At 42.7% G+C, this 27,770-nt stretch overlaps 1 long non-coding RNA gene across 2 annotated transcripts in view; it reads left to right on the top strand.

Annotated features, from left to right (window-relative positions):
* LOC120360394 (uncharacterized) overlaps positions 1 to 26,264 on the top strand; it is a 34,148-nt gene extending 7,884 nt beyond the window's left edge. Inside the window, exons 2-3 of one of the 2 annotated variants that reach the window (XR_005576906.2) lie at positions 17,379 to 17,611; positions 17,882 to 26,264. This is a non-coding gene — a long non-coding RNA (uncharacterized LOC120360394). Of the gene's footprint in view, positions 1 to 17,378; positions 17,612 to 17,874 lie in introns of both variants that reach the window. The other variant, XR_012517614.1, reaches the window with a different exon arrangement.
* The last annotated feature ends 1,506 nt before the right edge of the window (positions 26,265 to 27,770 follow it).

Genomic DNA, 27,770 nt, shown 5'->3' with positions numbered 1-27,770 from the left:
AGTCACACCAAACCATGACTTGGGAACTCAGAGTCCAAATTTTATAATCAAAGTGGCTTAGTTGGAATCATGCTGGATACACCTTTGGCACCCACTGCTAATTATATTAGTGGGCGGCAGTGTTGCTTACCATTGCTGTAACTCATTCACACAGGAGAAATTGAAGACTTTCTTTTAGGTTCCCAAAGACTGACTCAGGGATATTCATATGGCTTCCCTTTGTGGCTCATGTTAAATTCTATTGGACACTGCTGGTCTAGGGCAATAATGATGATAATGGTAATCCCCTTTTCTGGGCCAGTTCTTGATTTAGGTTTGGCTGTGTTTCTTCTTTTAACTGAGCGTAGTTTTTTCCCTGTGCTTTTCCTTACGCTGAACTGTCACAGTGTGGCCAATAAAATGTAGGAAAATGTCTGCTAGGAACAGACATTTTGGGAAAGATTTGAATCCCTGAGAAAGGAGAGATGAGTGAGCAGAAATGCCACCGCCCACCCCTTCCTGCCTTTAGAAGTTCTTGTGTGAAGCAGTGATGCAACCGGGAGGGGAAAGCGTGGAAGTCAAAGGAAAGGTGACCTAGAATCCTGAAATTGTCAAGAGAACTGAGATAACCAGTCTTGGAAACCACCTATATCTGGACTTCATGTTTTGTGAAGTAGTAAGCTTTTATTATTTAAGCAACCTTTAGTTTGTGTCGTGTTACTTTCAGCCAATCTAAGTGATTCACACAGCATGCATTGATTGCATTCCCTGCTCTGCACGGTTGTGAGTAAATATCAGTCTTCCAGCAGTGGGTGCCTGGGCTTGGTTTGCCACCTTGCAGAAGAGGACTAAGCAGCAGTTTTTAGACGCATCTCTTTGAGATGTCATCTGCTGATATTTGTAGGCAAAGAAATTTTTGGTGCTTTTTTGTGCAACAACTTAACATTGGGTAATCTACAGAAATGTAAAAACCTCTAGCCTATGTATGCTTACAAGGCATGTGTTGTATGCTTGTAACATATTGTTACTTTATACAACTCAATGGATTTGTTGCATTGTTATGATAATAAAATAAAATAATCCAGCTGGGCGTGGTGGCTCACGCCTGTAATCCCATCACTTTGGGAGGCCGAGGCAGGTGGATCATGAGGTCAAGAGATCAAGATCAGCCTGGTCAACATGGTGAAACCCCGTCTCTACTAAAAAAAATACAAAAAATTAGCTGGGCATGGTGGCGCGTGCCTGTAATCCCAGCTCCTCAGGAGGAGTATTGCCTGAACCCAGGAGGTGGAGGTTGCAGTGAGCCGAGATCGTGCCATTCATTGCACTCCAGCCTGGGTAACAAGAGCAAAACTCTGTCTCAAAAAATAAAAATAAAAATAAAAAAATAAAAATAGAATAAAATAATTCTTAATTAAAAAAAAAAAGTCTGTCTCTACTAAAATAGAAAAATTAGCCAGGTGTGGTAGCACGCACCTATATCCCTGACTACTTGGGAGGCTGAGGTGGGAGAATCACGTGAACTCAGGAGGTGCGGTTGCAGTGAGCCAAGAACGCACCACTGCACTCCAGCCTGGGAGACAGAATGAGACTCCATCTCAAATTAAAAAAAGAAAGAAAAGTGAAAATAAATGTAAGCCTTGTTCATTGTATAAACATTTAAAGTGCAAAAATGTATAGAGGAGAGAATAATGTCTGTAATCTCACCACTCAGATAAAACCCCTGCTAATGTTTGGTTTTTCTTTTTTCCTTTTTTTTTAGATGGCGTTTTGCTCTGTCACCATGCTGGAGTGCAGTGGTGTGATCTCAGCTCACTGCAACCTCAGCCTCCCAGGTTCAAGTGTTCTCCTGCCTCAGCCTCCTGAGTAGCTGGGACTATAGGTGTGCCACCACACCCAGCTAATTTTTGTATTTTTAGTAGAGGCAGGATTTCACCATGTTGGCCAGGATGGTCTTGATCTCTTGACCTCATGATCTTCCCACCTTGGCCTCCCAAAGTACTGGGATTACAGGTGTGAACCACCATGCCCTGCTAGGTTTTTCTTTTTTGAGACAGGGTCTCACTTTTTCACCTAGGCTGGAGTACAGTGGCATGATCTTGGCCCACTGCAGCCTCCGCCTCCCAGCGTTAAGCGATCCTCTTGCCTCAGCCTTTTTTTTTTTTTTTTTTTTTTAAGATGGGGTTTCACCATTTTCACCATGTTGGTCACCTCAGGTGATCCACCCGCCTTGGCCTCCAAAGTGCTTGGATTACAGGCATGAGCCACTACTCCCGGCCTTGCCTCAGCCTTTCAAGTAGCTGGGACTACAGTTGTGTGCCACTATGCCCAGCTAATTTTCGTATTTTTTGCAGAGATGGGATTTTGCCGTGTTGTCCATGCTGGTCTTGAACTCTTGGGCTCAAGTGTTCTACCCCCCTTGAACTTCCAAAGTGCTGAGATTACAGGTGTGAGCCACCATGCCACGCCATGTTGTTTTTACATTAAAAAAAAATTTTTTCAGGCCAGGCGAGGTGGCTCACTTTGGGTAATCCAGCACTTTGGGAGGCCAAGGCAGGTGGACTACCTCAGGTCAGGAGTTCGAGACCAGCTTGACCAACATGATGAAAGCCCATCTCTACTAAAAAAAGATAAAATAATTAGCCGGGCATGGTGGTACATGCCTGTAATCCCAGCTACTCAGGAGGCTGAAGCAGGAGAATCACTGAACCTAGGAGGTGGAGGGTCCAATGAGCCGAGATCATGCTATTGCACTCCAGCCTGAGCAACAAGAGTGAAACTTCATCTCAAAAAAAAAATTTTTTTTGTAATTTTTAATTTTTGTGGGTACATAGTAGGTGCATATATTTATGGTATACATGAGGTATTTTGATACAGACATATAATGCATGATAATCACATGGAAGGTGGGGTACTCATCCCTTCAAGCATGTATCTTTAAGTTATTTAAAAATGTACGATTAAAATATTATTGAGTGTAGTCACCCTGTTGTGTTATCAAATTATAGATTTTTTTTTTTTTTTTTTTTTTTAAGATGGGGTTTTACCATGATGGCCAGGCTGGTCTTGAACTCCTGACCTCAGGTGATCCACCCACCTCGGCCTCCCAAAATGCTAGGATTACAGGTGTGAGCCACTGCGCCCGGCCCCAAATTATAGATCTTAATCATTCTTTATAACTATTTTTTTGTACCCATTAACTAACTCCATCTCCCCACCGCTACCCCCTACTATCCTTCCCAGCCTCTGGTAACTATCTGTCCACTCTCTGTCTCCATGAGTTCAATTGTTCTGATTTTGGGATCCCACAAATAAGTGAAGACACATGTTTATCTTTTTGTGCCTGGCTTATTTCACTTAATGGTTTTCAGTTCCATCCATGTTGTTGCAAATAACAGGAGTTCATTTTCTTCTATGGCTGAGTAGCACTCCATTCTGTATTTATATGTATGATATTTTCTTCATCCATTCATCTGTTAATGGACATGTTGGTTGCTCCCAAATCTTGGCAATTGTGAACAGTGCTACAACAAATATGGGAGTGCAGATATCTCTTTAATATATTGATTTCCTTTCTTTGGGGTACATACCTAGCAGTGGGATTGCTGGGTCATTCGGTAGTTATATTTTTAGTTTCTTCAGAAACCTCCAAACTGTCCTCCATGGTGGCTGTACTGTACTAATCTGCATTCTTTTTTTTTTTTTTTTTTTTTTTTGAGACAGAGTGTCGCTCTTGTTACCCAGGCTGGAGTGCAATGGCACGATCTCGGCTCACCGCAACCTCCGCCTCCTGGGTTCAAGCAATTCTCCTGCCTCAGCCTCCTGAGTAGCTGGGACTACAGGCACGCGCCACCATGCCCAGCTAATTTTTTGTATTTTTAGTAGAGACGGGGTTTCACCACGTTGACCAGGATGGTCTGGATCTCTTGACCTCGTGATCCACCCGCCTCGGCCTCCCAAAGTGCTGGGATTACAGGCTTGAGCCACCGCGCCCGGCTCTAATCTGCATTCTTATCAACAGTGTATAGGGGTTTCCTTTTTTTCACATAATCACCAGCATTTGTTATTGCCTCCCTTTTGGTTACAAGCTGTTCTTAACTGGAGGTAAGATGATATCTCATTGTAGTTTTGATTTGCATTTCTCTGATGATCAGTGATGTTGAGCAACTTTTCATATGCCTGTTTGCCATTTGTATGTCTTCTTTTTTTTTTTTTTTGAGACGGAGTTTCGCTCTTGTTACCCAGGCTGGAGTGCAATGGCACGATCTCGGCTCACCGCAACCTCCGCCTCCTGGGTTCAGGCAATTCTCCTGCCTCAGCCTCCTGAGTAGCTGGGATTACAGGCACGCACCACCATGCCCAGCTGATTTTTTGTATTTTTAGTAGAGATGGGGTTTCACCATGTTGACCAGGATGGTCTCGATCTCTCGACCTTGTGATCCACCCGCCTCGGCCTCCCAAAGTGCTGGGATTACAGGCTTGAGCCACCGCACCCGGTCCTTCTTTTTTTTTTTTTTTTTTTTTTTTTTTTTTTTTGAGACAGAGCCTCGCTCTGTTGCCCAGACTGGAGCGTAATGGCACAATCTTGGCTCACTCCAACCTCTGCCTCCTGAGTTCAAGCAGTTGTCTACCTCAGCCTCCCAAGTATCTGGAATTACAGGTGTGTGCCACCATGGCTGGCTAATTTTTGTATTTTTTAGTAGAGATGGGGTTTCACCATCTTGGCCACGCTGGTCTTGGACTCCTGACCTCGTGATCCACCCACCTCGGCCTCCCAAAGTGCTGGGATTACAGGCATGAGCCACTGTGCCTGGCCTTTGTATATCTGCTTCTGAGAAATGTTTATTCAAATCTTTTGCCCATTTTAAAATTGTATTATTAGATTTTTTTCCTATAGCATTGTTTGAGTTCCTTATATATTCTGGTTATTAATTCCTTGTTTAATGGGTAGTTTGCAAATATTTTCTTCCATTCTGTGGGTTGTCTCTTCACTTTGTTGATTGTTTTCTTTGCTGTGCAGGAGCTTTTTAACTTGATGTTATCCGTTTGTCCATTTTTGTTTTGTTACCTGTGCTTGAAGGGTATTACTCAAGAAATGTTTGCCCAGACCAATGTCCTGGAGAGTTTCCACAATATTTTCTTGTAGAAGTTTCATAGTTTGAGATCTTAGATTTAAGTCTTTAATCTATTTTGATATGATTCTTCTTCTTCCTTTTTTTTTTTTTTTTTTTTTTTTAATTGGAGTCTCCCTCTGTTGCCAGACTGGAGTGCAGTGGTGCCATCTCAGCTCACTGCAACCTCTGACTTCCTGGTTCAAACAATTCTCCTGCCTCAGCCCCCCAAGTAGCTGGGAATACAGGCATGTGCCACCACACCCGGCTAATTTTTGTATTTTTATTAGAGACAGGGTTTCACCATGTTGGCCAGGATGGTCTCGATCTCCTGACCTTGTAATCCATCTCCCTCAGCCTCCCAAATTGCTGGGATTACAGGCGTGAGCCACAGTGCCTGGCCTGATGTGATTATTCTGTATGGTGAGAGATAGGGGACTAGTTTTATTCTTCTGCATATGGATATCCAGTTTTCCCAGCACCATTTATTGAAGAGATTGTCTTTTCCCCAGTGTATGTTCTTGGCACCTTTGTTAAAAATGAGTTCACAGTAGGTGTGTGGATTTGTTTCTGGGTTCTCTATTCTGTTCCATTGGTCTATATGCCTGTTTTATGCCAGTACCATGCTGTTTTGGTAACTATAGTTCTGTAGTGTGATTTGAAGTCAGTAATGTGATTCCTTAAGTTTTGTTCTTTTTGCTTGGGATAGCTTTGGTTATTCTGGGTCTTTAGTGGTTCCATATAAGTTTTAGAATTTTTTTTTTCCTATTTCTGTAAAGAGTAACATTGGTATTTTGATAGGAATTGCATTGAATTTGTAGATTGCTTTGTGCAGTATGGACATTTTAATAATATTGATTCTTTCAATCCATGATCGTGGAATATGCTTCCTTTTTTGTGTGTCCTCTTCAATTTATTTTATCAGTGTTTTGTAGTTTTCATTATAGATATCTTTTTCTTTTTTTTTAAATTTTTTGTATTTTTAGCAGAGACAGGGTTTCACCATGCTGACCAAGATAGTCTCGATCTGTTGACCTCGTGATCCACCCACCTCGGCCTCCCAAAGTGCTGGGATTACAGGCTTGAGCCACCGCTCCCGGCCTCATTATAGATATCTTTCACTTCTGTTAATTCCAAGGTATTTAATTTTATGTGTGGCTATTGTAAATGAGATTACTTTTTAAAATTTGTTTTTTAGATTGCTCACTGTTGGCCTATAGAAATCCTACTGATTTTTTTTTTTTTTTCTTTTTGAGACAGGATCTGGCTCTGTTGCCCAGGCTAGAATGCAGTGGCATGATCTTGACTCACTGCAACCTCCACTTCCTGGGCTCAAGCCATCCTGCTACCTCAGCCACCCTAGTAGCTGGGAACACAGGCGTGTGCCACCATGCCTGGCTAATTTTTTGTACTTTTTATAGAGATGGGTTTCCTCATGTTGCTCAGACTGGTCTTCAATCCCTGAGCTCAAGTGATCCATCTACCTCAGCCTAATAAAGTGCTGGGATTATAGGCATGAGCCACCACTCCTGGTTCTGTATAGATTTTGTGTCCTGTAACTTTACTAAATTTGTTCATCAGTTCTAATAGATTTGTGTGGTGTGTGTGTGTGTGTGTGTGTGTGTGTGTGTGTGTGTGCCGTTGTTAGGTTTTTCCAAATATAAGATCATAACATCTGCAAACAAGGATAATTTCACTTCTTCCTTTCAAATTTGGATGCCTTTCATTTCACTCTCATGTCTGATTGCCCTAGCTAGGCCTTCCAGTACTAAGTTGAATAATAGTGGTAAAAGTGGGCATTTTTGGTTGTGCTCCAGATCATAGAGGAAAGGCTTTTCTTTTTCCCCATTCAGAATGATATTAGCTGTGGGTCCCTGCTAATGTTTTAAGTGTGTATCTTTTTAGACTTTTTCTGTATAGAGAGTATACATTTTAATAAAAATGGGATCATGCTAAACATACTCCTCTGCAGCCCCTTAAAAGAAAAACAACTCGCCAGGTGCAGTGGCTCATGCCTGTAATCCCAGCACTTTGGGAGGCTGAGGTGGGCGGATCACGAGGTCAAGAGATCCAGACCATCCTGGCCAACATGGTGAAACCCTGTCTCTACTAAAAAAAAAAAAAGAAAAAAAAAGAAAAAGAAAAAACAACTCAGTGATAATATGCAGAGGTCCTAAATGTTTTCTAGAAAGAAGCTATGACTTGATACCATTCTCTTTAGTCTTAATACCACAGATATATAGAGCTTTTCGCAAATGTGAAAATAGTTTTAAATAAATTATTTTAGCCGGGCGCGGTGGCTCAAGCCTGTAATCCCAGCACTTTGGGAGGCCAAGGCGGGTAGATCACGAGGTCAAGAGATCGAGACCATCCTGGTCAACATGGTGAAACCCCGTCTCTACTAAAAATACAAAAAATTAGCTGGGCATGGTTGTGCCTGCCTGTAATCCCAGCTACTCAGGAGGTTGAGACAGGAGAATTGCCTGAATCCAGGAGGCGGAGGTTGCAGTGAGCCGAGATTGCGCCATTGCACTCCAGCCTGGATAACAAGAGCGAAACTCCGTCTCAAAAAAAAAATAAAAATAAATAAAAATAAATTATTTTATTATTTTGGGTCCCCCCCACCATACTCCATCTAAACTTCTGCAAATAGTGAACCTATTTGCATAACTGATTTTCTTTACCAACTATATCATGAATTCCTGGAGTGGTGGGGAAAACAACTATCAAATAAACAAGTTTTATACCCTATGTGGGTATAATTGTGTCTGTCAGAATGCCCAGTGCATATAAAGTACTCAGTAAGTATTTATAGAATGAACAAAAATATGCTTGTATAGTTTTTGTTTTGTCATGGCTATACTTGTTCTGTTGGTAAATTTGCACTACTGTTTCCACTGAAATTCTCATTTCAAACTAGTTAAGATCACACAATGATTAAGATCACAAAAGAAAGAAAGAAACATTATCATCAGTGCAGCATCATGTGCCTCACCATTATAAACTCTTTAATGGTTCTGGACTTAAAGGTTCTGCCTGCTAGTTCTAGATGTGAATTTTAAGCATTGCAGTTTTTTTTTTTTTTTTTTTGAGACGGAGTTTCGCTCTTGTTACCCAGGCTGGAGTGCAATGGCACAATCTCGGCTCACCGCAACCTCCGCCTCCTGGGTTCAGGCAATTCTCCGGCCTCAGCCTCCTGAGTAGCTGGAATTACAGGCACGCACCACTATGCCCAGCTAATTTTTTGTATTTTTAGTAGAGACGGGGTTTCACCTTGTTGACCAAGATGGTCTCGATCTCTTGACCTTGTGATCCACCCACCTCGGCCTCCCAAAGTGCTGGGATTACAGGCTTGAGCCACTGCGCCCGGCAAGCATTGCAGTTTTACCCAAACCCAGACAGCTCAAAGGTAAGTGGAAACTTTATCAGATAGTCCAATATTTCAATAAACCTGATATTTTTGGTGAGCTGATTTTAAAAATTCAGGTAGCAGACCAAATGTGTTAATTTTTATTTTGCTCCTTGCCATCATATAATCTCTACTTTCCTATCTCTTCTTCGCCATTTCCATTTCCCCCTAAACTAGCTGCAGACCAGCACCTGTCCACACACACCACTTCACATAAGTGGTTCTTTGGTTGGGTCACTTCATCTGATTGCCAAATCTGCCAGTCTTCCTTCAGTCCTTGGCTTGTCACTTAACAGGGCTGACCCCTTCTACTATCTTGAAACTCTTTCTTCAGTGACTTCTATAACCTCAACTTCTGGTTCCTCTTTACCCCTCCATTCATTGATTTTATTCAGCAAAAAATTTAAGTGAGTACTGGTGTTAGGTGTTATGGTAAAGGTATGCAATCATATTAATAAAGCTGGTATCTATTGAGTGCCTTACGTAGGCAATGATTTTAAAATTTAAACACTTTACATGTTTACATGTGCGAACTACTTTAATCTCAATAGAGCAAGGGACAGCAAACCTTTTCTTTAAGGGCCAGATAGTAAATATTTTCAGCTGTACAGGCCATATGGTCTGTGTTGCAACCACTGAACTCAACCTTTGTAGCATGAATGTGGTCATAGATAATACATAAACTAAAGAGAGTGGCCATGTACCAATAAAACTTTATAAAACAGGTGGCTAAGTTTGGTCAGGAGCTGTGGATTGCCAACCTCTGCAGTAGAATTTATCTAAGTTTCATCAGGGCAGGAATTTTTGTCAGTTTCAATATGTAAAAATAAATGCTCAGTCAATACATAGTGAATGAATGCTGTCCTTCCAAGATAGGAATTATTGGAATCCCCGTTTTATAAATGAGGCAACCAAAGCACAGAGATTAAGTAGCATGCCCAATGTTACCAACTCAAGTGACAAATCCAGGATCAAAACCCACATAGTTTGGCATTAGAGCTTGTATTCTTAATCACTGTACTGTGCAGTGGTGAGACAGAGAAGATTGTCAACTGTAAGGTTGGAAGTGGAGTGAGAGCTGGGAGAGCTAATTTTTTTTTCTTTTCTTTTCTTTTTTTTTAAAGATGGGGTTTCACCATGATGGCCAGGCTGGTCTTGAACTCCTGACCTCAGGTGATCCACCCACCTCTGTCTCCCAAAGTGCTAGGATTACAGGCATGAGCCACCGCGCCCAGCCTGGGAGAGGTAATTTTAACTGGGTCTTGAAGATTGAAGAATTCACCAGGAAGAAAAGTAGAGGAGATGGAGAGGCTTTGCATTCTAGCATGTGGAAACTGCAGGTATAAGAAGCAGATGTCTGATACAAAATGATATTATGAGTAAATTGGCAATAAAGGAAAAGAGTTGCTTAGGGAATACACTCAATTTTCAGCAAATCACATGTTTGGACACAGGGTTTGAGGTAGAGAGTGGCAGAGATGGGCTAAAGAAGTATGCCGGGGGCCTTGTGTGACATGTGGACAAATTTGGATTTTAACTTGGTGGCAGATGGGCTGTTTTGAGCATGGGAAAGAATGACCATATTTGCATTTTAGGTCAATTTTTAAAATTACATTTTATTTTAAAATTAGATGATACATGCATATTGTACAGCCTTCAAAAGCTGAAAAGGTCTTCCTGCTTGTTTCCACTACCCAGTTCAGTCTTCCAAAGGCACCCACTGTTTCCAGTTAGAAAGACAACTTTTGGCCGGGCATGGTGGCTCACACTTGTAATCCCAGCACTTTGGGAGGCTGAGGCGGGCGGATCACCTGAGGTCAGGAGTTCAAGACCAGCCTGACCAAAATAGAGAAACCCCGTCTCCACTAAAAATATAAAACATTAGTTGGGCGTGGTGGTGCACACCTGTAATCCCAGCTACTCCAGAGGCTGGGACAGGAGAATCACTTGAACCTGGGAGGTGGAGGTTGCGGCGAATAGAAATCACGACATTTCACTCCAGCCTGGGCAACAAGAACAAAACTGCATCTCAAAAAAAAAAAAAAAAAAAAAAGAAAGAAAAACAAAAAAGAAAAAAAGAAAGAAAAGAAAAGAAAAAAAGAAAAAGGAAGATAATTTTCACTATAGGGTGAAGAATGGATCAGTCCAGGTGAGCTGGAAGTCTTTCAGCCAGTCCTGGGCATACCAGTCTCTTGGTGGAAGTTCACAGCTCTGAGATGTCTCCATCTTCCAGTAATTCCTGCCTCCCTCACCACTTCCGGCCTTGAGATGGTATCTCAGTCACTAGCCTGGAGGGCTGTGCTATCCCCATCGTTTCCCTCCCCATGCAGTCTCACATTCTAAATGGGGCTAATACTGCCTCTGAAGGAGTGAAAATTGGTTTGGGGGAGCAAAACAATTTGAAAATGGTTTGTGGGCCTCCCAAACTCAATCCCACTCACCAAAATTTTGTCAAGGGAAATTAAAATTTTTCTCTTCAGGATGAAGTAAGGAGATAATGACAAAAGGTTGAGGAACACTGCCCTATACCTTTGTAAATAGTTCCTTGATTAGATACCTTTCAAATCACTCAGGTTGAATGTGCACCTGTTTCCGCCCAGGTACCTAACTGATGCAGGAGATAATGGAATTCGGAGGCTTGAATGGATGATGGTGATCCATGTGGTCCTAGAGAAAAGGCGGTGTAACATCTTGGGAATAAGTGTGGACTGCTGGGATTAGATCCTGGCTCTCCCATTTACTATTGGCTGTGTGACTTTAACCCCTCTTTGCTTCTACAAAGTGGGAGATAACAGTGGTACCTGTGTCCTGGCTTTGCTCAGGATATTGCTCATCATGTTATCTATTGGTCAAAGAACCAGATGGTAGAGCATCAAAGGAGGAGGGAGTGTTGCAGGAGATTGGAAGAGTTAAAAGTTTAGAAGTAGGATTGAGGAACGTGGAGAATGCCAACACCACTTCCCATGCCCATGGGTTGTGGGGAATAGGAAAATGAGTAGCACCCTTTCTAGAATTCAGCAGGGGAATCATGTTCCTTAGGGATCACAGTTACTTTTCAGTTAAGGCAAGGAATGAGCTAGAAGGTTAAAAGTGGAAAGAAGTTAATTTACAATCGAATGAAGGTTCCAGGGCACAGAGGAAAGATCTGTGAAGGAAGAAGGTGTAAGGTAGAAAGGAAGCCTAGAGCAGGGTAGCAGATTGGAGATTAGGATAAGGGAGAAGAGACTTATGGAGGCAGGAGCACCGCAAAAGACAGCTCAGGCTGAGCAGAACAGGAGGTGGTGAACTATGGCCGGATCTAGCCAGCTGCTTATTTTTGTAGAGCTCACAAACTAAGAATAGCTTTTACATTTTAAATGAGTTTTTAAAAATGAATAGGAGAATGCTTCATGATACATGAAAATGATATGGAGTTCATTGTCAGTGTCCATAAAGTTTTATTGGATCATAGCCATGCCCACTCATTTTCACATTGTCTATGGCTGCATTCCCACTACAATGGCAGAACTGAGTAGTTGCAACAGAGATTATATGGCCCACACAGTGGAAAACATTGGCCCTATCTGCCCTTTATAGAAGTTTGTTGGCCAGGCACTCCCAGTACTTTGGGAGGCTGAGATGGGCATATTGCTTGAGCTTAGGAGTTTGACACCAACCTGGGCAACATGGCAAAACCCCATCTCTAAAAAAAAAAAAAAAAATCCAAGCATGTTGTCACGCACACCTGTAGTCCCAGCTATTCAGGTGGATGAGGTAGGAGGATAGCTTGAGCCCAGGAGGTGGAAGTTGTATTGAGCCTTGTGTTCATGCCGTTGTATTCTATCCGGTCTCAAAAAAAAAAAAAAAAAAAAAAAAAAAAAAAAAAATTGCTGGCCCCTGCTCTAGCACTTCATTCATAGTCTGCAACATGAATGGCACCTCCAGAAGTTGTGCAACACAGATGACCTGGCTCTTGCAGCACTCACTTTGGATGGTGATAAAGGATTACAGTGAGGAGAAGAATGGGTGGAATTAAATGGCCTCAAGGCTCTTTTTGGAATATGGGCACAAAGTTGTTTTGTTAGAACAAAGCAAGGCTGTCAGCCTGGATTCAAGCCACCACCTCTTGGCTGGTGAAGAACTAGATGTGGTAGACACTTCTGGTTGCCCACACAATTTTTGTTTCTCATTTTGTTCCTTATTAACAGAGGCTGATTTTATCAAGGTAGCAGTGTACCCTGTTAAAAATAATAATCTCAATAAGAAAAGTTCCCAAAGAATGATGGGAACACATGAATAGGACACAGAGCCAGCTTATAGGTGTTCCTAATGACCATTCTGGGACAATTCCATGTTAAAATAAATGATGATAGTAATGAATTGTAACCCATCAAATAGAATACAAATCTTTGCATCCATACGGAAATATATTAATAAATGGAGAAAGGAAAGCTTTCCATATGATACAAGGCAAACTAATAAGTATAAAAGGAAAGACAGAATTAGAAAATGACTATCTTATTGTTTCAGGCAAGAATTGTCAATGGATGCTAAAACTAGTGGGTGAAGGTTTGATGAGAAACATGATATGTATATAGTTTTAAAGCCTCTCCCCACAGATTCTTATAATTTCAAAGGGTAAAATAAGGAATTTATAGTATGAAAATCTGATAGGTACCTACCTTACCACCTTAACCAAGTGATCAAAGCTAATATCATTAGTAATAGAACAAGTCAAAGTAGGGTACCCTCTGCTATGATGCATTGGGAAGGATACAGGATCACTTCTGTGGTATTCTAGCCAAAAATACCTAACCTGAATCATGAAGAACTGTCAGACAAATCCAAATAAGGGATGTTCTGCAAAGTAACTGGTCTTTGGTTTTCAAAAATACCAACAACATGAAAGGTAAAGACAGATTGAGGAGCTGTTTCATATTAAAGTAGACTAAATCAACATGACAGCAAAATGTGATGTGTGGTCCTGAATAGGTTCCTGGACCAGAAAAAAAGCTTTTTCTTTGCTATAAAGGACATTAGTGGGATCATTGGCAAAAGGCTGTGGATTAAATAATAGCATTGTATCAATGTTAATATTTCTGATTTTGATCATTGCACTGTGGTTATGTAAGAGAAAGTCTTTATTTTTAGGAAGCATACCCCAAACTAGAAGTAAATGAGCATCATGGATGCATGAGAGAGAGAGAGAGAAAAAAGGATAAAGTAATTTTGGTAAATGTTAGTATTGGGAAAATTGGGTGAAAAATATACAGGAATCATTTGTACTATTTTTACAAATTTTATCTGTTTGAAATTATTTCAGAGCAAAAAGTTTTTAAAAAATACTTATTTCCCGGCTGGGCGCGGTGGCTCAAGCCTGTAATCCCAGCACTTTGGGAGGCCGAGGCGGGTGGATCACGAAGTCGAGAGATCGAGACCACCCTGGTCAACATGGTGAAACCCCGTCTCTACTAAAAATACAAAAAAAAAAAAAAAAAAAATTAGCTGGGCATGGTGGCGCGTGCCTATAATCCCAGCTACTTAGGGGGCTGAGGCCGGAGAATTGCCTGAACCCAGGAGGCGGAGGTTGCGGTGAGCCGAGATTGTGCCATTGCACTCCAGCCTGGGTAACAAGAGCGAAACTCCGTCTCAAAAAAAAAAAAAAAAAAAAAAAAAAAAGGGGCCTGGCGCGGTGGCTCACGCCTATGATCCCAGCACTTTGGGAGGCCTAGGCGGGTGGATCACGAGGTCAAGAGATCGAGACCATCTTGGTCAGCAAGGTGAAACCCCGTCTCTACTAAAAATACAAAAATTAGCCGGGCGTGGTGGTGCACGCCTGTAGTCCCAGCTACTCGGGAGGCTGAGGCAGGAGAATTGCTTGAACCCAGGAGGCGGAGGTTGCGGTGAGCCGAGATTGTGCCATTGCACTCCAGCCTGGGTAACAACAGTGAAACTCCGTCTAAAAAAAAAAAATACTGGCCGGGCGCGGTGGCTCAAGCCTGTAATCCCAGCACTTTGGGAGGCCGAGGCGGGTGGATCACGAGGTCAAGAGTTCGAGACCATCCTGGTCAACATGGTGAAACCCCGTCTCTACTGAAAATACAAAAATTAACTGGGCATGGTGGCGCGTGCCTGTAATCCCAGCTACTCAGGAGGCTGAGGCAGGAGAATTGCCTGAACCCAGGAGGCGGAGGTTGCGGTGAGCCGAGATCGCGCCATTGCACTCCAGCCTGGGTAACAAGAGCGAAACTCCGTCTCAAAAAAAAAAAAAAAAAAAATAATACTTATTTCCCTCCAGGTACTCATGCAGTAAGATATTCATATACCTTAGCCTAGCCAATGGGTTGTAGTTTTTAATCTAATGGATGGGGATTCTCAGGAAATGATTATTTTTTTCTTAAAAAGGGAGAGACGGCCAGTCGAGGTGGCTCATGCCTGTAATCCCAGCACTTTGGGAGGCCAAGGCAGGGGCATCACCTGAGATTGAGAGTTTGAGACCAGCCTGACCAACATGGAGAAACCTCGTCTCTGCTAAAAATACAAAATTAGCCAGGCATGGTGGCACATGCCTGTAGTCCCAGCTACTTGGGAGGCTGAGGCAGGAGAATTGCTTAAACCTGGGAGGCAGAGATCGGGTCACTGCACTCCAGCCTAGGCAATAAGAGCGAAATTCTGTCTCAAAAAATAAAAAGGGAGAGACTTGGCTAATGCCTTTTGCCCGTTGTCCTTCCCCTTCCTGCTTAGAAGAAGAGCTTAGTACCTGGATGTGGAGCAACCATCTGTGATTATGAGGACAGAAGGAGCAGAAAGTAGCACGGGTCTTGGTGGCTTCTTTGGACATCAGCCCTGGACTGCCTGCCTCTGGATAAGAAATCTGTTAGTCCGTTGTAGTCAAATCCAACTCCAACTGAGCTAGACCATCTAAGTCTCCCAATGGTGTTTACAGTTTTGAGTTTGTGTGGCTTGACTCCTCAATCTTCTTCACAGACAGATACTTCTGGCTGCCCTTCACATGTGGATGATCTGCAAGTTTGGGTCCTTGGGCTTCTCCTCCCTCTATGGTCTAGATGGGCTGCCTTATCCACTCCCAATTACCATTTAGATTCTGTGATTCTAAATAACCATCTTCACCTAGAATTTTCTCCTGATTTGCAGGCTACATATCCAGTTAACTACTAGATATCTATGCCTATGGTCCATATTCACTTCAACAATTACAAAGCTAAATTGCCTTTTCATCTACACACACACACTATCACACACACATCCAGCCCACAACCTAACCACTTTCCCAAGCCAGAAATGCAGGAGTCATCATCCTCTCTTCTTCCTACTTTCTTACCCCCTACATGCAATTAGTCATCTAAATCTTGATGACTCTACCTCCTAAGTAGTTTCTGAACCCATCTCCTCTTCTCCGTTCCCATCAGGTAGATGCCTCATCATCTGTCACTGTTATTTTTTCTTAACCTTTTAAACGGTTTCCCTGGCTCTGTCCTTTGTTCCCCTAACACAAACTGCTATACATTATTTTCTAAAATGCAAATATGACCACCATACTCTCCTATGTAAAAATTTCCTACCATTTCAACTGCTAATGGTAGTAGCCCCCCTCACAACACTCCAATTCCTACTGTAGCATAACAATGCTCATAGGATAACCTCTTGGCTGCCCTTCTGTGCCATGTCTCAATGAGGGAAGGACTGTTGACTGCCCCTGGCTGGTTTATTGTATTCTTAGGAGGTAAATTCTCCCAAGTCTCCATAAGCCAGTGATCTTCCTTTGACCCCAAACTTCTCTTACCTATAGCAAGTTTTACCTCACTTGATTCCATGTCAAAAGACCTGCAGTGTTCTTTTACTTGTCACAAAAATAAATGTTATACATTGATCAAAATGAAGTGTTCGAGCCACTGTGTGGGATAAGTGAGGGTTGAACACTGCCTGAATTCAACAAACACCATTCATATAGGTGACATTTTAATTGGGTTGTGGTAGCCCAGGTAGGCAAGCTCCAGGGATGTTTATAACACAACCTGGCCCCACATTGTAAGTCTCCTGTCTTGGCTACTTTTCAGTTAAGCAATCCTGGGCTCCTGGGACTGATTCTTCCATTTCCTGAGGCAAGCTGCTGGGGTTTGTGTGGAATGTGTGATTAAGAATATTCAATCATGGAGCAGGAAATAAGGGTACCCAGCCTTGAGGTACCAGCCATTCACTTTTCCCTTAATAACTTTCCCCCTTCTGTTCTAGCAATGTACTTAAAAAAAAAAAAGAAAAAAAAAAAAAAGGTAAAATGGAACCTACTAAAGGAAGAGTAGGACATTCCTCCTATAAGCAGAGTTAGACAGCCTCCTAGAGCTTCTATGGTATTTATTACACTATAATACAATTATGTGTTGGGCCGGGCGCGGTGGCTCACACCTATAATCCCAGCACTTTGGGAGGCCGAGGCGGGTGGATCACGAGGTCAAGAGATCGAGACCATCCTGGTCAACATGGTGAAACCCCGTCTCTACTAAAAATACAAAAATTAGCTGGGCGTGGTGGCGCGTGCCTGTAGTCCCAGCTACTTGGGAGGCCGAGGCAGGAGAATTGCTTGAACCCAGGAGGTGGAGGTTGCGGTGAGCTGAGATGGTGCCATTGCACTCCAGCCTGGGTAACAAGAGCGAAACTCCGTCTCAAAAAAAAAAAAAAAAAAAAAATACAATTATGTGTTTACATGTCCATTTCCCTGCATTTGGTTTCTTTTAATACCATCCAAATGCAAATCCTGCATTTTTTTTGGGTATGTCCCTCTAGCAGCATATAATAGAGCCTGACACAGACAGTAATCAATAAGTATCTATTAATTTATTAAATAAATGGATTTATTTTCTTTCTTTCTTTTTTTTTTTTAGGTTCCAAGTAGAGTGTAATGGAAAGAGTCTGGACCCTGGTGCTATTCCCAGTTCCTCTGCTAACTTGCTATGTGACCATAGTCTCTCGGTAGATCCTTCATCTCATCAGTGAAGTGGAGTCAGTACTACCACCCACTTTGGAAGAATTGTTTTGAAGATTAAAAGAGTTACTGATCATTTATCCATTCAATTGTAGGGATATACTGAATGCTTCTTACAAGCCAGGCACTGTGGTAGGTACTAAGGCTATAAAATTGCCTTTTTCTCATAAAGCTTTTCAATCTAGCAGGAAAGACAAGTAATTAAACAATCATCTATAATAACATGTAGTGAAAATTGGAATAGGGGAAGAACAAAGTGCTATGGGAACATAGAACAGAGGGCCCAACTTAATCAAGGGGTTAGGAAGGACCTCCCCAAATGGCAGGAAAGAATTGTAAAGTACTATACTCATGTCAGGTAGGATGTTATTACAATAGACGAAACTGCCCTTGAGTTCATAGGAGGAAGCCATCATACTGTGGAGAGTGAGGCTTCCTAGAAAAATGGAATGCTGAGCTGCCCCCAACTTCCTTTGATGTTGCTGACCGATCTTCATCAGGAAGATGTGCCCTTCAAACAGTGTTTCCAGGATCAGAGATGGATCTGTCTTCATCTGTCCATACCCCAACTCACCTTGTTGCTATAAGAAACTGAGCGCTCCAGTCCAAGAATACAAACCACAGAGCAGGAAATGCTGAAGGGAAATCTAAAAGGTCAGTGATGTTTCTAGGCAAGGCAGCCATGGAAATCTGACTTCTGCTTTTAGATGCATCTGGAATCCAACCACTTCTCACTACCTCCTTTGTAACCTCCTGTCTAGACCACTCTCATTGGTCACTAGATTGCAGTGACCTTCAAATTGGTTTTCCTGTTTCCACCCATGCCCTCTTAGAATTTCTCCACCCACATTCCAGCTCCAAATTTCTGTGTTCCCACTTTGGGCACATTGAGGTGAAGAAGACCAGTGATTTGCCAAGGAAAGAAGGGCTTATCTGAGACTGCCAGGAAGGAAGTGTATGCTCCCTTAGAGGATGAGAAAACAGGTCAGGGTCACCCATCTACTCCTCGGTGTCAACCTATAGTAGGTAAATGAACAACAGCAAATAACTCTTCCTCTGTTGTTTTTGTATTAAAGGATATTCAGATAAATCGCTGCTCATTCACCCTTTTCCAGTCTCCCCTCCTCCACATTTCCCAGACATTCCCTAAGTTGTGTCCTGGCACAAACATCCCATCTCTCTGCCCCCTCATCTCTTTCCCAGCCTTTTCCTGACTCACCCTTCACAGTGTCTTCCAGCAGTGCACAAACATCCTCTTGTCTATCAAAGTCAACTTCCAAACAGTTACTGTGGTGTGCCAGACCAGAGGAAGGAGCAGGGGAGCCAGCACCCTCTTTAGTCAGCCCCTAAGTATGCTGAATGGATGCTCAGCATGGGTCTGCAGGGAGGATTGTTAACCTGACCCAGGCTTCAGGCAGGGCTGCATCCTGCAAGGATGATCCGTTTCAGGTTGTGGCATTTTTCAAATGACAGCAAGGCAAGGGACAGAGACACCATCCTTTCCAAACCTTCATTTTTTTCTTCTCCCAATTTTTATTTTGAAAATATTTCAAACCTACAGTTTAGCTGAAAGAAAAAGCTCATGAAATGTATATGTTATTCACCTAGATTCAGCAGTTGTGAACATTTGCTTTCTGTCTCTCTTTTTTTCTCTCTTCCTCTTTCAAGATAGTTGTCTGCCTGTCTGTGTATGCATGTATTCATCCATTTCTATAAACACACACACAATGTGATGAACCCTTTGAAAGTAAATTGCAGAGAACTTGACATGTCATCTTAAACACTCTAACATATGTATCCTAAGAATAAGGCCATCATTTTTCCTATGTACCACAACATGATTATCACACTCAAAAGATTTAACATTAGTACAATAATACTACTACCTAAAATACAATCCAGACTTTTCTAGTTGTCCTGAAAATGTCTTTGAACACTCCCCCTGCCATTCTCAAATCCAATTAAGGATCAAAAATATCTTCTTTTAACCTAGAAACTTCCAGGGCAATACCACATTTGTGAGAGGCAATATGGTTCCCAGAAACAGGGCTTTATAGCTATATATAACTGGGTTCAAATGTCAGGTTTTTCCCAGCTCTGTGACCATGAACAAATTACTTCACTTTCTCACCTCAGCGTCCTCATATAATGGGAATGCTGTTACCCAGTCTAAAGATTTTGTAATGATGAAGAATAATGTAGTTTTCGTGCTTGTCAAGTAGTGGGCACTCAGGGCAAGCCGCTTCTCTGGAAAGAGAAGCAGAGAAAGGAACTCAGTTGGGTTATATAAATGGCTAAAAACTTGTGTTGCAGTAGCTAAACAAAACTATTTCCCCTGCTCAACATAAGCCTGTGGCAAATGCCTGTTGCATATTGGAATACAAACTTTGTGGGGCAGGGATTTCCTCTGTTTCATTCAATGTTTTATTCCCAGTATTTGAAACATAGCTCATTAGATAACTTTTGAATGAATGAATGAACAAGTGAATAAGTACATCTTACCAGGCAAGTTACCACTTTTATGTAACTCAAAAGTACTACTCTTCACTCCCTTTTCTACAGTTGACTTCCTCTGACATAAGGTGGTGTATCTGCCCATTACTGCCACAGTTATTCTAACAAATTATTCTGAAGTTCAGTTACTTAAAACAACAATTCTTTATTTTTATGCTCACAGGTCTACAGGTTGGGCTACAACTTGGACTGAGCTAGGCTAGCTCTTGGCTTTGGGCTCCAAGCTCCAGGTTGGATTTAGCTATGTTTCTTTCTTTCTTTCTTTTTTTTTTTTGAGACGGAGTTTCGCTCTTGTTACCCAGGCTGGAGTGCAATGGCGTGATCTCGGCTCACTGCAACCTCCGCCTCCCGGGTTCAGACAATTCTCCTGCCTCAGTCTCCTGAGTAGCTAGGATTACAGGCACGTGCCACCATGCCCAGCTAATTTTTTGTATTTTTAGTAGAGACGGGGTTTCACCATGTTGACCAGGATGGTCTCGATCTCTTGACCTCGTGATCCACCCGCCTCGGCCTCCCAAAGTGCTGGGATTACAGGCTTGAGCCACCGCGCCCGGCCTAGCTATGTTTCTTATGTCCCTCACCCTCCTTGGTCCAGTGTCATGTAATCTCTTCCCTGTATCTCATTCTGGGGCCCAAGGTGAAGGGCGCAGGTGTGTGGGTATGGACATGGTCTCTCTAAGCTGAGTTGACTTTTAGGTTTACCTCATCACACAGCTGCAGCATGAATAGTCATTGTCCTAACAGTTTCAATGGGCGATTTTTTAACTTGCTAGACACAGACATATGCATACACTTCATATTCCCTTCCCAAAGACAAACACGATTTCTTAGAGGCATTATAAGCTATTGGATAAGAAGGGAGTGATGCACCTCTTAATGGATATTCTCTTACTTCCTGAACTTTCTGGAAGGGACTTGACTAAATTCTTGGCCAAGGGCTCTTGTTCTCAGTTTTCATGAAGATAAGAGCAGGGAGTGATTAAACCTGTGTAAAAAATCATGGTTGGATGAAGAAAATACATTGTGACTGCAACACACCTTTACAGTTCTTCTTCAGCCCTCCATCCGCATCCTGGCTTCCTCGTGCCAACACTGCTGTGTCTTAATGCAGATGACTTTGCAGCTGAGACCATCAGACAGGAAACACTGCAACCTATCTGTGCATGCCCCATCTGCCATCTTGTCCATATCCCCATCTACCTTTGCTTTCTTCCATTTTCCTGTCCTATGCTAGCCCTGACATCTCTGCTGAAATACCATTCCAGATTTTCAAGATAGCAAATAACTCCCATTCTCTCTTCTATCTTTACTCTCTTTCTCACCAATTACTTATTTCTTTGGCTATTTAAGCCTCTTCCCTCTGAAAAGAAAAACAAAACAAAACAAACCTTAAAAAAACTAGCCAGGCATGGTAGCTCATGCCTGTAAGCTCAGCTACTAGGGAGGCTGAGGTGGGAGGATTGCTTGAGCCCAAGAGTTTGAGGCTGCAGTTAGCCATGATTGCTCCAGCCTGGAGTGACAGAGTGAGACCCCCCCCTCTCAAAAAAATAAATAAAAATTTAAAATCCCATACTTGATCTTGTCTGTCCCTCTGGATTAGGCCATACAGAGTTGTCAATGGGAATCTAACTAAAAAAGTAAGAGGACTCCTGTGGGAAATAGCAGTACTTGGGAAATAAAGCTAGTTGAGGAAGAAGATGTCAGATAATGAGACAAATCTATTATTGTTTGATGGTGAAGGAAACAACCAACAAAGAATTAGATCTAATACATGGATTCAGGAAGGTTGCTGGTCAATGAATAAAAATTAATAGCTTTTTTCTATATAAGCAATAACCACCTTATAATGTATTTAAGATATGAGAGGCTGGGTGCGATGGCTCAGGCCTGTAATCCCAGCACTTTGGGAGGCCGAAGTGGGAGGACCCCTTGAGCCCAGGAGTTCAAGACTAGCCTGGGCAACATGATGAGATCCTGTCTCTATAAGAAAAAGAAAAAGAGAGAGAGGAAAGAAAGAAATGAAAGGAAGAAAGGAAAGAAAGAAGGAAGAAAGAAAAAAGAGAAGAAAGAGGCAGAGGGAGAAAGAGAGAAAGTAAAAAAGAAAGTAAAATTATTTTAAAAAAATACAAGAATATTCAAAATAGTCATCAAAACCCATAGAGTATGTAGGAATTAGCCTAACCAAAGTGTTGTGAGATGAATTATGGTCCTGGTCCTCCAAATTTCACATGTTGAAGTCCTAACCCCAATATCTCAGAATGTGACTATATTTGGAGGTAGAGTTTTTACAGAGGCAATTAAGTTAATGTGAGGTCATTAGGGTGAGCCCTACTCCAATATGACTGGTATCCTTATAAGAAGAAATGGCTAGGTACACAGTCAAACACACAGAGAAGACCATGTGAAGACTCAGGGAGGAGACAGTCATTTACACCAAGGAGAGGGGCCTCAGAAGAAACCAACCTTGCCAGCACCTTGACCTTGAACTTTCAGCCTCCAGAACTGTAAGAAAATACATTTCTACTGTTTAAGCCACCCAGCCTGTGGTATTTTGGTATGGCAGTCCCGGCAAACTAATATACCAAGAATATACAAGACTTCTGTTGATACAAGTTTTAAAACTCTCAAAAAGCTGCTTCTTTTTCCCGTTGCTTGTCCTCCCTTCCTGTACAATTTGGTCCTTAGCCATTAGATGGGGCAGAGCAAGGTGGACTTCTGGTGGATTTGGGGATGGGAGCTGGTGACAGAGTGAACCAAACAAGAAAAGGTAAAGGATGTAGAAGAGCTGTGTTCTGTAAAGAGTGGGATGGAAGCCCAGGGTATCGATGTTATGGATGAGCTTTGGGAAATGGCTTCCTAGTTTCCTTTTAAATTCTCTTTGACTACAGCTAGCTAGAGTCTGGGATGCAGAACATGAGTATCCATATGAAAACCACCAGCAGCTATGCAGGTGGTCTGAGCTTGGCCTATGGAGGCCTCACAAGCCCCAGCCTCAGCTACAGCCTGGGCTCCAGGTATGTCTCTGGCGTGGGCTCCAGCGTCTTCAGTTGCACTAGCTCCACCAGGGCTGTGGTTGCGAATAAGATTGAAGTCGGCGATGGGAAGCTGGTGTCTGAATCCTCTGACATCCTGCTCAAGCGAACAACTGCGGCAGCCCCTCCCAGCCTGCCCCTCCTGCGGCTGCCCCAGAGTCCATGTGGGAGGCTGCTTGCAGGGGAGCACAGGGAACAGGAGACCCACCTGAGGCTCAGCCCTAACCCTCAGCCCATCCTCGGGGGAGTTTACTGCCTGGGGACCCCCCTTGCTGATGCCTCCTGCTACAAAACAATTCAACTGCTTTTTTTTTTAATTCCCCCAAATAAAACCTCAGCTGGCTCTCCCAACTGCCAAAAAAAAAAAAAAAAAAAAATTCTCCTTGACTAAAAGATAAGGGCACTTATAGGTTGCATAATCTCCCCTCCTTCCCTTCTTCTGGTGGCAGTAATACAAGTGAAAGGGCATTTCTTCTGGCACCGACTTTCCCTACTTTCCCTTTGTTACAAGGAAGGGAGCCTTCTCATTCAATTTGGAGCTGTGTTCCTGTCACTCTAAACAAAGTAAATTGTTTTCCTTCCCTGTAAGCAGGGGCCATTTGGTGAGGGGGCATTTGGCTTGAACTTGGAGAAGGAAGCAGCCACCCAGGCATTCTACCTTGTACTTGAAATGCCATCGTCAATGATCATTACTAACATTTATTGGGCACTTACCATGGTGTCAACACTGTTTGAAGTATATCACATATATTAACTCGTTGAGTCTGCCAACCATCCTATGAGATATGGTAGTGTTAATATCAAGCCTTTTTTTAGGGATAAGAAAAGCTAGGTACAGAAAGGTTAAGTAACTGGCCTAAGGTCTCTCGCTGGTAGCTTGGGATAGAAGCAGGATTGGAACCTGGGAAGCCTGGCTCCCAAGCCTAGGCTGGGGTTTACCACACTGCACTCTACCTGCTATTTAGACCCTGCACTGGGGATTTGCTTCTCAAAATTGTGTGTGTGTGTGTGTGTGTGATCAATCATCTAAATCTAGAAGTTGGTGGGAAAATCTGTTTTCAGTCATTCACACTGCCTTGTAAATTAGATTCTCAGATGATTTCATGTCCACTTGAGAGTAGATTACCAAGACATTAGAAGTTTTGATATTGAGGAGAACGTATTTCACACACGAAACTAACATTTACTAGGCACCAAATGGGATTTGACAAATGTTGTTTTATAGAACCCTCCCAATGGCCCTGCAGGGTAAGAATTAATTACTTTCCTTTTATGTTTGAAGGCATTGGGTGTCTTAGCCGTTGGAGCCCAAATCTGTTCCCTGGGCATTCTCAGTGGCTGCTTGAGGTCCTCTGACACTTATGGCTGGCTGGGAAGACACAGAGGATGTCTGGAGGGGAGTGACAGGATGCTAAAGCCAGACGTCATAGTTTTGTGCAGCTCTGGGTCTAGGAAACACAGCTGGTTTTATTCAGTGATAATAATTGGGGCAGGCCAGTGCCTTCCCACCTCTCATGGACTTTTGTGCCAGGGTGGAAGATGGGTTTGTAGCAATATGTTTTGTAATTGCAATTTAGTGGCACAGGCCTCCTGAAACCTCCCCCTCCCAAGCAGGGGCATTTTAATAGTCGACGACAGAGAAGAGAATTAGAGCTAATTTATAACTTTAAAATCTTGTATTACCTTACCTATTTGCCTCAGTCTTTCAAATACAGATATCCCAAGTGCATCAATATCTATGCCTCTTGAATCTGAAATCTAAAACCCGCCACCCCCTACACAGACTATTATTCATTTTGTGAATTAACTTTGTTTGCTGTGCATTTCAGCTTAGTCTGGAAACCCCTTTGCTTAGGACTGCCAGCTTCAGCTTTTTTTTTCAGAGGTCTAAAGAAGAGGTGGTTCTGGCAGGTGCAAGCTCTCTGATGTTTCAGCCTATGACTATGTGAACCGAAGTCATGGTCTATTTGCATTTCTGGATTTAGGAACAGATGGTAGTTATGAACTGACTATCTGACAGAGAGGCCCCGCTGGAAGCAGAATGGGAGCAGATCCAGGCTCTGCTATGCAATTATCAGTTGGGCTAACTCTTCTTTCAGAAAATATTCTCTCTGGAGGAGAAGCCTCAAATTGCAGATCCCCACTGAAAAGGCAGGGTACAACTCTCCTTTTGTAGGCACCTCCCAAAATAACTTTCAACAGGATATGACTTGTTATATTAGTTCTGTAATTTTATTTTCCAAATGATGCCTGTCTTTGAAGCTTGGCTAGGGGAAATGTAGCTAAGATTAAATGGGGTCCAATGTTTTCTGACAGTACTTCCTTAGATTTACATGACTTTTATTTTATTTTTTCTTCCGACCCTCCTCCCCAATGACTTTTAAAAAATATATATTTTTTGATCTCTTAAAATCTCTGACAGAGAATATTGGGAATTTCCATCCTGCCATTTGTTTAACACATTTGATGTAAGTAATGAGCACATCTTATTTGTCAGGCCCTGCATTGGTGCTGGAGAAGACACAGCAGTGCACAGAAACCAACTAGCCTCCAATTGCAAAAAATTTCACAGCCCAGTGAGGAGGGAGACATTAATCTGAGGATCACACAATGCAACTACAAAATGTGCTAAGGAGGCAAGGGTCTGGTGCTAGGAGAGTGTGCAATTTGATATAGTCTGAGAGGTCAGGGGATGGATGTGTAATAATAAAAGCTAATAAAAGGAACAGCCTGTGCAAAAGCCCTGGACTGTGTCTGGTACCAGAGATTGGCCAGTTAGGGAGAGAAAAGCAAGGGAGGGGTGGGTGGTGGAGCTGAGACTGGAGAGTCAGGATGTGCCAGACCATGAGGCTTTTGCAACATGTAGCCCCTAAGCCCCACCCACAAAGATTCTGATTCAATTGGGAGAGGGGGAACTAGATATGAGTAGTTTTTTAAGTTCCTGAGATAAAGCAGCCAGGGTTAAGAATCATTATCCTGGCTGGGCGTGGTGGCTCACGCCTATAATCCCAGCACTTTGGGAGGCCAAGGTGGGTGGATCACCTAAGGTCAAGAGTTCAAGACCAGCCTGGCCATCATGGTGAAATCCCATCTTTATTTTTTATTTTATTTATTTATTTATTTTTTGAGATGGAGTTTCGCTCTTGTTACCCAGGCTGGAGTGCAATGGCGCGATCTTGGCTCACCGCAACCTCCGCCTCCTGGGTTCAGGCAATTCTCCTGCCTCAGCCTCCTGAGTAGCTGGGATTACAGGCACGCGCCACCATGCCCAGCTAATGTTTTGTATTTTTAGTAGAGACGGGGTTTCACCATGTTGACCAGGATGGTCTCGATCTCTCGACCTCGTGATCCACTCGCCTCGGCCTCCCAAAGTACTGGGATTACAGGCTTGAGCCACCGCGCCCGGCCGAAATCCCATCTTTAAAAAAATAAATAAATAAAAAGAATCATTATCCTGGACATATTTTGGTCTGTATTCTAAGAGCTGTGGGAAACCACTGACTTGTTTATAGCAGGAGAAACAATTCAGATGTACATCTTGTGTCCTCCAGATGCCTGCACATATATACACCAAAAATTACTGAGGTGTGTCCAGAAATCTGTATAATGCAGATGAAGGATAATCTCAGAAGCACTGTCAACCTGAGCATTGTTTGATCAAATAGGAAGTAAATAGATAAACCCAAAAAGTAGACCACTAAGATGATCTCATTTCAATTTTCTTTTTTTTTTTTTTTAGACAAGGGCTTGCTCTGTTTCCCAGGCTGTAGAGCAACAGCACAAACACAGTTCACTGTGGTTGCGCCATTGCTCTACAGCTTCGACTTCCTGGGTTCAGGTGATCCTCCCGCCTCAGCCTTCTGAATAGCTGGGACTATAGACGCATGCCGCCATGCCTGGCTAATTTTTTTTTTTTTTTTTTTTTTTGAGACCAGGTTTCACCATGTTGGTCAGATTGGTCTCAAACTCCTGACCTCAGGAAATCGACCCACCTCGGCCTCCCAAAGTGCTGGGATTACAGGCGTGAGCCACCGTGCTGCCCTAATTTTTTAATTTTAATTTTTTTTGTAGAGGTGGATTTTTCACTATGTTTCTCAGGGTGGTATTGAACTCCTGGGCTTGAGTAATCCTCCTGCCTTGGCCTTCCAAAGTGTTGGGATTATAGGTGTGAGCCACTGTGCCTGGTTTTCAGTTTTGTTTTTTTTTTTGCTTTAACTTTCTGCTGTTACTTCCAATCCTCCCATTCTTGCTCAGACCCTCCACTTGGAGTGGTAAAGAAGGCCTGATTGTTATGTGTGCCTCTTACTATACCCTGTGGCTTCAAAACTTGGAAAACTTGGTTTATAATGAGGGAGTTTCCAAAAAGCTCTACTTTCAGCAACAGCACACTTCATATTTACTGTGCACAATGGGCAGAGTAAATGAAAGAAATTATTTTGATATATGAATGAGCCAGAATATGCTATATATAGGCCCATGAACAAGAAGATAGCATTCATACTTGAGAAAAGTGTCTTTTAGAAAGGATGTGTTCAGGCCAGGCGCGGTGCCTCATGCCTGTAATCCCAGCACTTTGGGAGGCGGAGGCGGGTGGATCATGAGGTCAAGGGATCGAGACCATCCTGGTCAACATGGTGAAACCGTGTCTCTACTAAAAATACAAAAATTAGCTGGGCGTGGTGGCGCATGCCTGAAATCCCAGCTACTCGGGAGGCTGAGGTAGGAGAATTGCCTGAACCCGGGAG

Source organism: Saimiri boliviensis, chromosome 1 (genome assembly GCF_048565385.1).
Source record: "Saimiri boliviensis isolate mSaiBol1 chromosome 1, mSaiBol1.pri, whole genome shotgun sequence".
Classification (NCBI taxonomy): domain Eukaryota; kingdom Metazoa; phylum Chordata; class Mammalia; order Primates; family Cebidae; genus Saimiri; species Saimiri boliviensis.
Note: the sequence above shows the minus strand (reverse complement) of the source record. Positions and strands in the feature narration are given on the sequence as shown.